The following is a 10,191-nucleotide window of genomic DNA, read 5'->3' as shown; positions in this document are numbered from 1 at the left end:
ACAAGCTGATGGCATAAGATGTAAGTACAACTCCTTCGGTTTCATATGCAAAAACAATTATTGTGCTGCCTTACGTGGTTCCAGTTCTACGGAGATTTAAAAATAGTTACGCAAAATGGAGTGTGCCCGCTCCGACCGGTTTTAAAGGGTTAATAGTAAAGTTTTGTTTTGCGTGGCTGCATTTGGGTCCTCTATCGCACTTCATATTGCCTAAGCCAGACTGTGACACATCCTCCCAAATGGTTTATATATGGCCACTAGAGGGAAATATTTGTACATGTGCAGTTCCTGATACAGTGACAGTTTTTTGTTTAACTGTGCATAAAGACTGACTTGGTGAAACAGACTGCGGAAACGGTGTAATACTTCTAATATAAAAAATGGAAGAATTATTTTTCTAAAAAAAAAAAAACTTGATTAAAATAACACTAATGATGATAAAATAGCACATATCTTGCTTTTATTTCATGATACCCTTCTATTCATTCCATTTGATTTTTCTTCAGCATTTAGGTAAAACGTAACCTAAACCTACACATTGGCTTTATGGACTAAATAGTGGATCTTAAAATATTTAACTGCTGTTATAAAGCAGCTCTGCTGTAACCTGTTTCACCAAAAGGTTGCAGCCGACTTCAAAATGGGAATCATGTCTGTTTCAAACTTGTCTGAGCTGCTGACTGTGTGCTGGTTCAGGAAATCCACTCTGGGTCACATGTTCATAGGTTGTTACTTATCAGTAAACACTCAGCTGTCTGGGTCTACATGATTTTTTGTTTTTCTTGCTCAAGTACAGCTGAAAAACCTTTGTAATTTTCTGAAGTCCAACATAACATGTAAAAATTACTTTAGTTTATATTAATTGCAATCAATATATAAATAAAATTAGAAGATGCAAGGATTCATATCTATGAAGATGCTACGGTTTTGTGTCTCTCATCTGCCTAAAATTAAAAGAAAAAATACAATTAATGATATACAATGAGAATTTTTGCCTTGTCAGCTAATTTCTGTGTGACTGAAGAAATAGAGACATCAAACTTATTCACACACTCTCAGTACTAACTAGTGGTGCAACGGATCACGGTTGATCCGAAATCCGAACCGATCCCACTCCACGGTTCGGTACGCACGTGATCCGAAGATTCGAAAAAGGAAAAAAAAAAGTATGCGTATGGTGCGCGTGGTCAGTCTGTCAAGCGGTAGTTATGGTCAGCGCTAGCGGTCCAAGTAGCGGAGCAGAGGAGTTTGCGGCATTTAAGCAGCCCTTTGCTGCTCAGTCCGACCGGGCTAAAGCTATTACTAAAGCTAATGGGGTGTTTCGCTGCAGACGGGAGACCGTCGTCTGTTGTGCAAAACAAGGGGTTTAAACTGTGATGAACGTGCTTGAGCCACACTATGATATCTCGTTCCGCGTCCACTTCAGTGACAAGATCGTTCCAAGCATGTATGAGCAGGAGAAGTTTAAAGTTATGGCTGAACTGTCCCAGGCATCTTCTGTTGCTCAAACTACAAATGGGTGGAGCTCCAGGGCAACGGAAAGCCACGTGACCGTGACCGCTCGTCATATCACAGCGGAGTGGTAGATACAAAGCCCTGCACTGCCCTATAGATTACATTAGATTAGATGAAACTTTATTTATTTCCTGTGCTACTGGAAATTCAGTTTCCAGTAGCACAGCACCCACAGAAGTTGCAGAATGTGAGCAGAAATATACAATGTTTACACATATATAAATACAGAGTATACAAAAGGGATAAATAGAATAAATAGGAATAAGGATACAATGGAACAACACATTTTGAGTACTGTGAGTCTATTACACCGTTGGATAGTAACAGAAACTATTGCACAGTGAAAAGGCACTACAGCTACTTGTTCCCCCCTCCTCTGTCCCCGTTTCCCCTCCAGCGAGGAGTTAAACAGTTTGATGGCGTGTGGGACAAAGGACTTTTTAAGTCTGCTGGTCCTTGACTTTGGGAGAAGCAACCTGTCACTGAACAGACTCCTCTGGTTGTTTATGGCCGTGTGCAGAGGATGCAGAGGCTGCCCAGCATTGTTTTTATATAAGTGCGTGGAATCAGTCGAATGTTGAATGTTTTTAATAGGCAAAAAATACTTAAATAATTAAAAAGTACAAGTATAAGTAGTGGAATTTTTGTCCTTTTTTTTCTATTTTTGCTGATCTGAAAATTGATCCGATCCGTGACTTTAAAACCGTGATCCGATCCGAACCGTGAGATTTTTGATCCGTAGCACCACTAGTACTAAGCCCTTCTTTACAGGTTACATTCACTGAATCTTGCTGCTGTTCCAGTTTAATGCTTATTCTTAATTTTATCCAGTAAAATGAGCTGTGTATTTGTTAGCCACAACTAAACTGGGAGAAGTCCAATTGTCCATATGAGGTCTCAGTAAAACCCACAGAACCACACGAAGAAAACAAATTTGAAAAAAGTTTTATTAATCTAACATAGAAAACAGATCACGACTATGAGAGCAACAGAAATCATTATATTATTATTGTTGATTTTAAGTCCACGTTTAAAACTCTGCTCAGAATACATCCAATTTGAAATGGCGAAATAATTGGAAAAAGACGATATAAAATATATAATACATATACTTCTTTGTAACACGTGTATGTCCTCTGGTACTGCAGGGACCAGTTAGAGACCAGCAGTTGGACATCAGTGGTTGGACTGGTGGACTACTTCTGCTGGACTGGTAGTAAAGAGTAGATGACGTCTGGCTCTGGTTTAAAGTCCGAACACAAACACAAACAGTACAAACAGGAAACATGATTACAAGCTTTGTAGTTAAATCAAGGACTCCAATCTCCACCTCTCTGCATCACACACAATCCCCCTTCAGACATTACTGGGAACCAGCTCATTTACGACTGCTTTATAATAGGTTGAAGCAATTCACAAAGGTCAAACCTGAATCCCACAGATCTGTAGCACTTGGTTTATAAACAGCATTAAATGACATTAAATGACAAAAGCCATATAATCACTGTTTCCACCTTTTCTGTCCCTCTGTTCACTCTCTGATTGAGTGGTGTAACTTCAGGCTTGTAAACCAACCAACTCAATTGTTTTAATTCACAATTTCACTAAATGTCTAAAATACTGGGTTGTCTACTGAGTCAAAAATCAAGAAAATGGCCAAGACGAGGACATATAGAGGACCGTTATTGCTAATTAGTGGTAACTATGTGACAGTACATCTCATTCCCATGTTGCAAAGAAATGCTACAGTAATATAATAGCTGGTATAATAAATTACTTTCTTTGGGAGTGATTATTTAATGTGAAATCAAAACACCTTAGTTCAAATTAATATTAATTTTTAATTTGAGCATTCACCAGTGGAACAGGCAGTAAGTGAAAACATGTCAAGTTTAGCAAGAAAACCACACTATTTTATTTATTGCCTAAACAAATACTACTTTAGTTTTTTTAAAAAACTGGCGGTTTTCAGGGTTTTGTTTTTTCTTTTTTTTGCATAGAATTTACATAGAACTTGGGTCAAGATTAGCTTACGTTAACATAAAGACTGAAATCAGACACAAGTAGCTCACTTGGCTGCGTCCAAAGTTAAAAATAAGGAGGAGCTGTACCTCTGGTCCTCTTTGGTGTGATGGTTATTTGTTCATAATTGGTGGGTTGTGTTCTCACTGTTGAGTAGATTACAGCTGAATCACTCTCTGCACAATGAAACAAACAGAAATGATTGCATGTACAATGATGACCGTATTGTGTTATTATTACACTATAGCTGTGACAGTACGGTTTTATTTTGGGTTAGGCAGAAATGAAATGATAGCTCTTATACACAGATGTGGGTTTTCACTGTTGTTTTTCCCCCTTTCTTACCACCTCTTCTGAAAAATATGTTGCCAGAAAGTAGTGAGAATAGAAGGCAGACGACCACACAGCTGCCATTTTCTTTTAATACAGACTGAGACGCTTCACCACAGAGCACAAAGCAAACTTGTTCTAACAACATGAACACGTCTGTTAGCCAAACCAGGACACACTGTGGTGAGAGGTCTCATCACTCTCAGTCTACAGTTAACTGGTGTCAAAAAAAAGGAAGTCATTTCTGTGGTTTCACATACAGAAAGAAGTAAAAATACTTCATTGTATCAATGAATGATTAAGTGTGAAGAGTCTGTTTCTTTAGACATAGTGGTGACAGTGAAGTCTACCTGATACAAACTATGCAAATAATAGTCAACTCTGCTGAGAGATTTAATGCTAAACTTTGGCTCTGCCAAAAGTCACAAAACCTGTAGATCTGCAACAGTTGAACTAAACAGGTCTGAGATATTTTATTCTCCCTAAAACACATTTGTGTATGTATATATATATATATATGTGTATATATGTGTATATATATATATGTGTATATATGTGTATATATATATATATATATATATGTGTATATATGTGTATATATATATATATGTGTATATATGTGTATATATGTGTATATATGTGTATATATGTATATATATATATATATATATGAACAAGAGAGAGATAACAGAAGCCATACCAGCTTGGGCGTCACCTGCATTACCAAGAACTGCATCAGGTGTTGAGAAACCAGGACACATTGATGAGAAGTTGGCTACTGGAATAGGAAGGCACAGAACAAGGGATGAGAAGAGGCCACTGTTGAATGTTACAACATAAGTAACCCCAGTGGAAGGTGTTACATGAAGAGCATGTGGGAAATGTGGACCCTTCCATACCCAACATCTACACTAATGGCAAAACAGATAGTGTCTGACAGTGTTGCGGGTACTGTTTTTAATTGGCTGTTTTTGACTATTTGATGTGTTGTTGTTCCTGTACATGATGTTATTTGTGACATTATCCTCTGAATCTGTGTTTTGATCTTCTATAATGATTCAAGTTTAACAGCAAACCTTAGATAAAAATGTAATGTGAAAAACGTTTTCCATATTTATATATTCTAACAATTGTGTATTTAACAATTGTGTATTTAAGACATAATAAATGTCTTAAATACACAATTGGTATTAAATAATATTTAATATCTCACCTTCGGGTTTCCTGTGAACATATCTCACCAGCAGAACCAGTAACACCAGTAGAAACACAACACAGACTGATCGAACAGATGACAACACAGAGAGAACAGGAGAAGAGGTGGTGTGTTTGTCTGAGATAAAGCAAACACAGTCATTAAGTTGTCGTCACATTGTGAATGTTGAAAGCTGCAGAAACACAGACAGGTGAGTGTGTCACCTGTGACAGTGATCCAGCTGGATGGAGACTCTCCATGACCGCTGATGTCACACTTGTAGAGGCCTTCATCAGACCTGGAAACATGCTGGATGGTCATGTGACCTGTAGGCTGCTTCCTGATGAGGGAGCCATCTTTATAGAAAGCAGCTGGGAGGTTGGAGGGAGTGGTCTTTGTTTTACAGAGCAGAGTGACGTCATCTCCCTCCATCACAGGGAGGACAGGACTCTGCAGGATCACTGATCCACCTCAACACAGAGACAAACTACAGCATTTCATCCATTTACACACAGCTTCATCAACACTAACTCCACACACTCAGCTTACCAGTGACTGTCAGGTTAACCATGTTACTGATGGGACCCTCTCTGGACTCACACCAGTAAACTCCACTGTCTCGTTCAACGAGGTAACTGATATCACAGGAAAAATTAGCATATGTTCCCCACCCATCTCCACACTGACTGGTGTTTCCTTTGCTTGTGTTTCTCCTCAGAGTCCATCCAGCAGAGCTGTCGTCCTTCTCACAGCTCAGAGACATAAAGTCTCCTTCAAAGAACTGAGAGCTGCTGGGACTCACAGTCAGACGAGCTGTGAGGGTTAAAATGAAAAACTGATGATCTGTTACACTTTCCATTGTGAAACATGAACCCAATCAGGTCATATCAGTGAGCATTTCTCAGGTTTAAACTGTGACAGAAGAAGGTTACTGACCTTGGTTTGTTGTGCAGCTCAGCAGTGAGATCAGAACTAAAGAGAAATGACACTCAGGTTGATTTGAGGTGAACATAAAGAAGAAATCCACACAAACAGCTGACAAACACAGAAGCTTGTCTCTGATATATCTGCTCATTTTCTATTTTGATGCCTGCAAAATGTAAATAACTCACCTGTGAGATATTGGGCTAAACTAAAATATTGATGTTTTATGATATTTTCTGTAAAACAACCTGCAAAAAATTGAGTTTTAAGATGTATTTATTCAGAGCAGGCGTTTCTGAAATTTGTTGTTGTCTTTGTTACATCGTAAGGTATTGTACACAAAAAATGTTAATTGTGTTGCAAATCTCCATCCATGGTCTTTCATATTTTAAAAATAATCAGCAAGGATGACTTTGACACTGGGCGCTAACCATTAAGGTCAAATGTTTGGCGAGCCTTGGCACCTTGGCGTTCCCAGGCCAGCCGAGAGATATAATCTCTCCAGCGTGTCCTGGGTCTGCCCCGGGGCCTCCTCCCGGTGGGACATGCCCGGAACACCTCACCCAGGAGGCGCCCAGGAGGCATCCTTGTCAGATGCCCGAACCACCTCAACTGGCTCCTTTCGATGTGGAGGAGCAGCGGCTCTACTCTGAGCCCCTCCCGGGCTTCTCACCCTATATCTAAGGGAGAGGCCAGCCACCCTTCGGAGGAAGCTCATTTCTGCCACTTGTATCCGCGATCTCATTCTTTCGGTCACTACCCACAGCTCGTGGCCATAGGTGAGGGTAGGGACTTAGATCGACCGGTAAATTGAGAGCTTCGCTTTTACACTCAGCTCCCTCTTCACCTCGATGGACTGGTGCAGCGTCCGCATTACTGCAGCTGCAGCCCCAATCCGTCTGTCGATCTCCGGCTCCCTTCTCCCATCACTCACGAACAAGACCCTGAGATACTTGAACTCCTCCACTTGGGGCAGGAACTCATCCCCGACCCGGAGTGGGCACTCCACCTTTTTCCGGCTGAGAACCATGTCCTCAGATTTGGAGGTGCTGAGCCTCATTCCCGCTGCTTCACACTCGACTGCGAACCGTTCCAGTGCGAGCTGGAGGCCATCGCCCGATGAAGCCAACAGAACCACATCATCTGCAAAAAGCAGAGATGAGATTCTGAGGCCACCAAAGTGAAAGCCCTCCGCCCATTGGCTGCGCCCAGAAATCCTGTCCATAAAAATTATGAACAGACAAAGGGCATCCCTGGCGGAGCACATCACCCACCGGGAACGAGTCCAACTTATTGCGAACCAAGCTCTTGCTATGGTTGTAAAGGGATCGAATGGCCCTTAGCAATGGGCCAGACACCCCATACTCCCGCAACACCTCCCACAGGACACCCCGAGGGACACGGTCAAATGCCTTCTCCAAGTCCACAAAACACATGTAGACTGGTTGGGCAAACTCCCATGCACCCTCAAGTATCCTTGAGAGGATAAAGAGCTGGTCCAGTGTTCCATGACCAGGACGAAAACCGCATTGTTCCTCCTGTATCCGAGGTTCGACTAGCGGACGAACTCTCCTTTCCAGCACACTGGCATAGACTTTCCCAGGGAGGCTGAGGAGTGTGATCCCCCTGTAGTTGGAACACACCCTCCAGTCCCCTTTCTTAAAGATGGGGACCACCACCCCGGTCTGCCAGTCCAGGGGTACTGCCCCTGATCTCCACGCAACATTGTACAGGCGTGTCAACCAAGACAGCCCCACAACGTCCATCTATCATTACATGTTTTTTGTAAATATTATATTGAAAACTTGTTGAAAAATTGTGAATGCTAATTTGCTAAGAAACAGACAGACAGACAACAGAAATTAACCGAACTGATTACATACTTCCTCCCCCCAGGAAGAGAATAAGGTTTAGACGTTAAAAAAAAGGAAAAGGAAATTGTGTAAAAAATAAAATGCAAAAAAAATGCAACAGATGAAATATCTTCGAAGTATTCTCACTGTTTGGACTCTTCAAGCTCATCTACTTCAGAATTTATCCAAAGAGACATCTCTTAATACAATTATTGTTACTTTGCCACATCACATGAGTATAAGAAAAATGCCCATTGCATTCAAACAACACAGTAAAGTCATGTTTCCACTGTGCAGCTGTGTTGATATACTGAGTGAATGATTTGATCTTTTCACTGCCTGCTGTGTTTCCTCGACTCCTGAGCAAAGATAAAGAGTCAGTTCAGACCTGCAGTTGGTCCTCGTGGTGTTTTGAACTTGAATTCAGCCTGATTTGTTTTTCATGTCTTCTCCTCCATCATCAGTTATCAGGAGAGCAGACAGTCAAAGTACAAGAATTCAAACAAACACAGAGATTCTACTTACAGAGCAGACACAGCACAGATGTTTCCTTCATCGTCCTTCTCACTCATTTGAGCTGTTTTTCATTTCTGTCACTGACACCAAGTAAAGCCCGCCCTCTTCCTCTGAGCACCAGCTTTCTATTGGTTCACATACAGAGGTGAGGGACAAAACTCAATATACAAATAAAAAAAAATACATAAATGATGAAAAAACCAGGTAAACATATCATTTTAACACAGTGTCATCAATGAAAAGAAAAAGATCATTTAAATCATCTGTAGTTTGTTTGATGAACAAATCCATGTCCATGTAGTTACGTCCCCCTCAGTCAGAGAGGCAGATATGAGCTGAAACACAGGAATCAAACCAGGGACGCTGCTGTTATGGAGCTGAACTGGAACCATTCAGACACTGAGGCCCTCTGAACACATTTTAATTACAGCTGTGCAGAGAAACACTGATGACCTCTGTTCCCTCTAAGCTGAGCGTGTGAGCAGCTGCTGACACAGTCTCCGCGCACAGAAAATCAGCGAAATAAAATAAATACATGCATTTACTTTAGTTTTTAATTCAGGCTGGATTTTGTTTTTGTGCGCAGCGCAGATTCTGTGTGTGGGGAGTCCGTGTCCGCAGTGCGCGATTGCTCACGCGGACATCTTAGAGGGAAAATTGGTGATGACTGACTGGAACACAACAACACCATCCTCACACATGGTTTATATATGGCCACTAGAGGGAGATATTTGTACATGTGCAGTTCCTGATAAAGCCTGATGTGATGAAACAGACTGTGGAAACGGTGTCATACTTCTAATATAAACAATGGAAGAATATATTTTTCTTAAAAAAAAACATACTTAAATTAACACTGACGATGATAAAATAACACACACCCTTTTATCTGGGGGCAAATCCACCTCCTCAAAGTGTGCCCAAATGCTTTTTTATGGTGCTTTTATTTATTCTGAATGTGGGTGTCCCACAGGGGTGTGTCCTCAGTCCCCTTTTATACTCACTTTTCACCAATGACTGTTCACCAATCCACACCAGTAACACATTTATAAAATTTGCTGATGACACCACCGTCATAGGACAGAATAACAATGATTCAACCTACAGAGAGGAGGTTCAGCATCTGAAACAATGGTGTGACATCAACAACCTACATCTGAACACAGCCAAGACCATGGTGATGGTTATAGATTTTTGGAGAACATGGCGATCTGAGCCCTCTACCCTCTACATTGATGGGGAGGGGATAGAAAGGATAGAAAGCTTCTCAGAGTCCACATCTCGGCCATGACATGTTAAACATGACATGTTAAACATGGACATGTTTAACATGTCGGACATGTTAAATGCTTTGATCCGGCCTGCCAAACTTGAAAAAAAATTTATAAATTAACCTTGTTAATGTTTTATTTCCCCTGCAATTCTGATGTTTCCTCACTAGATGGCACACTCTAGCTATCCACAGGTTTCTGTAAGAGCGTACGTAGGCTGCCATGACAGACCACTACTTCCGTTGTCCGGTTTTATATTTCCGGTTACTCAAAGCGAGACCCAGCATTCAGGTGTTGCTAACAACAAAATCAGTTACTTTGTGCTGCAATAAGTGGCTTTACCTGTTCGAAGATGAGCTCGGGTTCAACGTGTGCTGTTGTCGGCTGCCACAATAATTCAAGAAAACTGAAAAACGCATTAGAAACATTTTGCTTTGAGCATCAACAACTTAGAAAGGCCTGTTCGTGCCCACCGTCCTACGCACTGCACTCTATGCCACAGAAGGAGGATCGGAAACTAGCGTGGCTGGCAGCTTTAAGACTCAAACACCCTCCAAAGAGAGTT

General features: G+C 41.1%; 1 long non-coding RNA gene across 1 annotated transcript; it reads right to left on the bottom strand.

Annotated features, from left to right (window-relative positions):
• Positions 1-2,559: 2,559 nt before the first annotated feature.
• On the bottom strand, positions 2,560-5,203 carry LOC120437511. Its single transcript, XR_005611192.1, has 4 exons — positions 5,081-5,203; positions 4,568-4,645; positions 3,627-3,713; positions 2,560-2,755 (listed from the first exon to the last, which is right to left on the bottom strand). It is a non-coding gene; the product is annotated as an uncharacterized LOC120437511 (long non-coding RNA).
• Between the last annotated feature and the right edge of the window lie 4,988 nt (positions 5,204-10,191).

This window comes from Oreochromis aureus, linkage group 3 (genome assembly GCF_013358895.1).
Source record: "Oreochromis aureus strain Israel breed Guangdong linkage group 3, ZZ_aureus, whole genome shotgun sequence".
NCBI lineage: Eukaryota > Metazoa > Chordata > Actinopteri > Cichliformes > Cichlidae > Oreochromis > Oreochromis aureus.
This window is presented reverse-complemented; position numbering and strand designations above follow the sequence as displayed.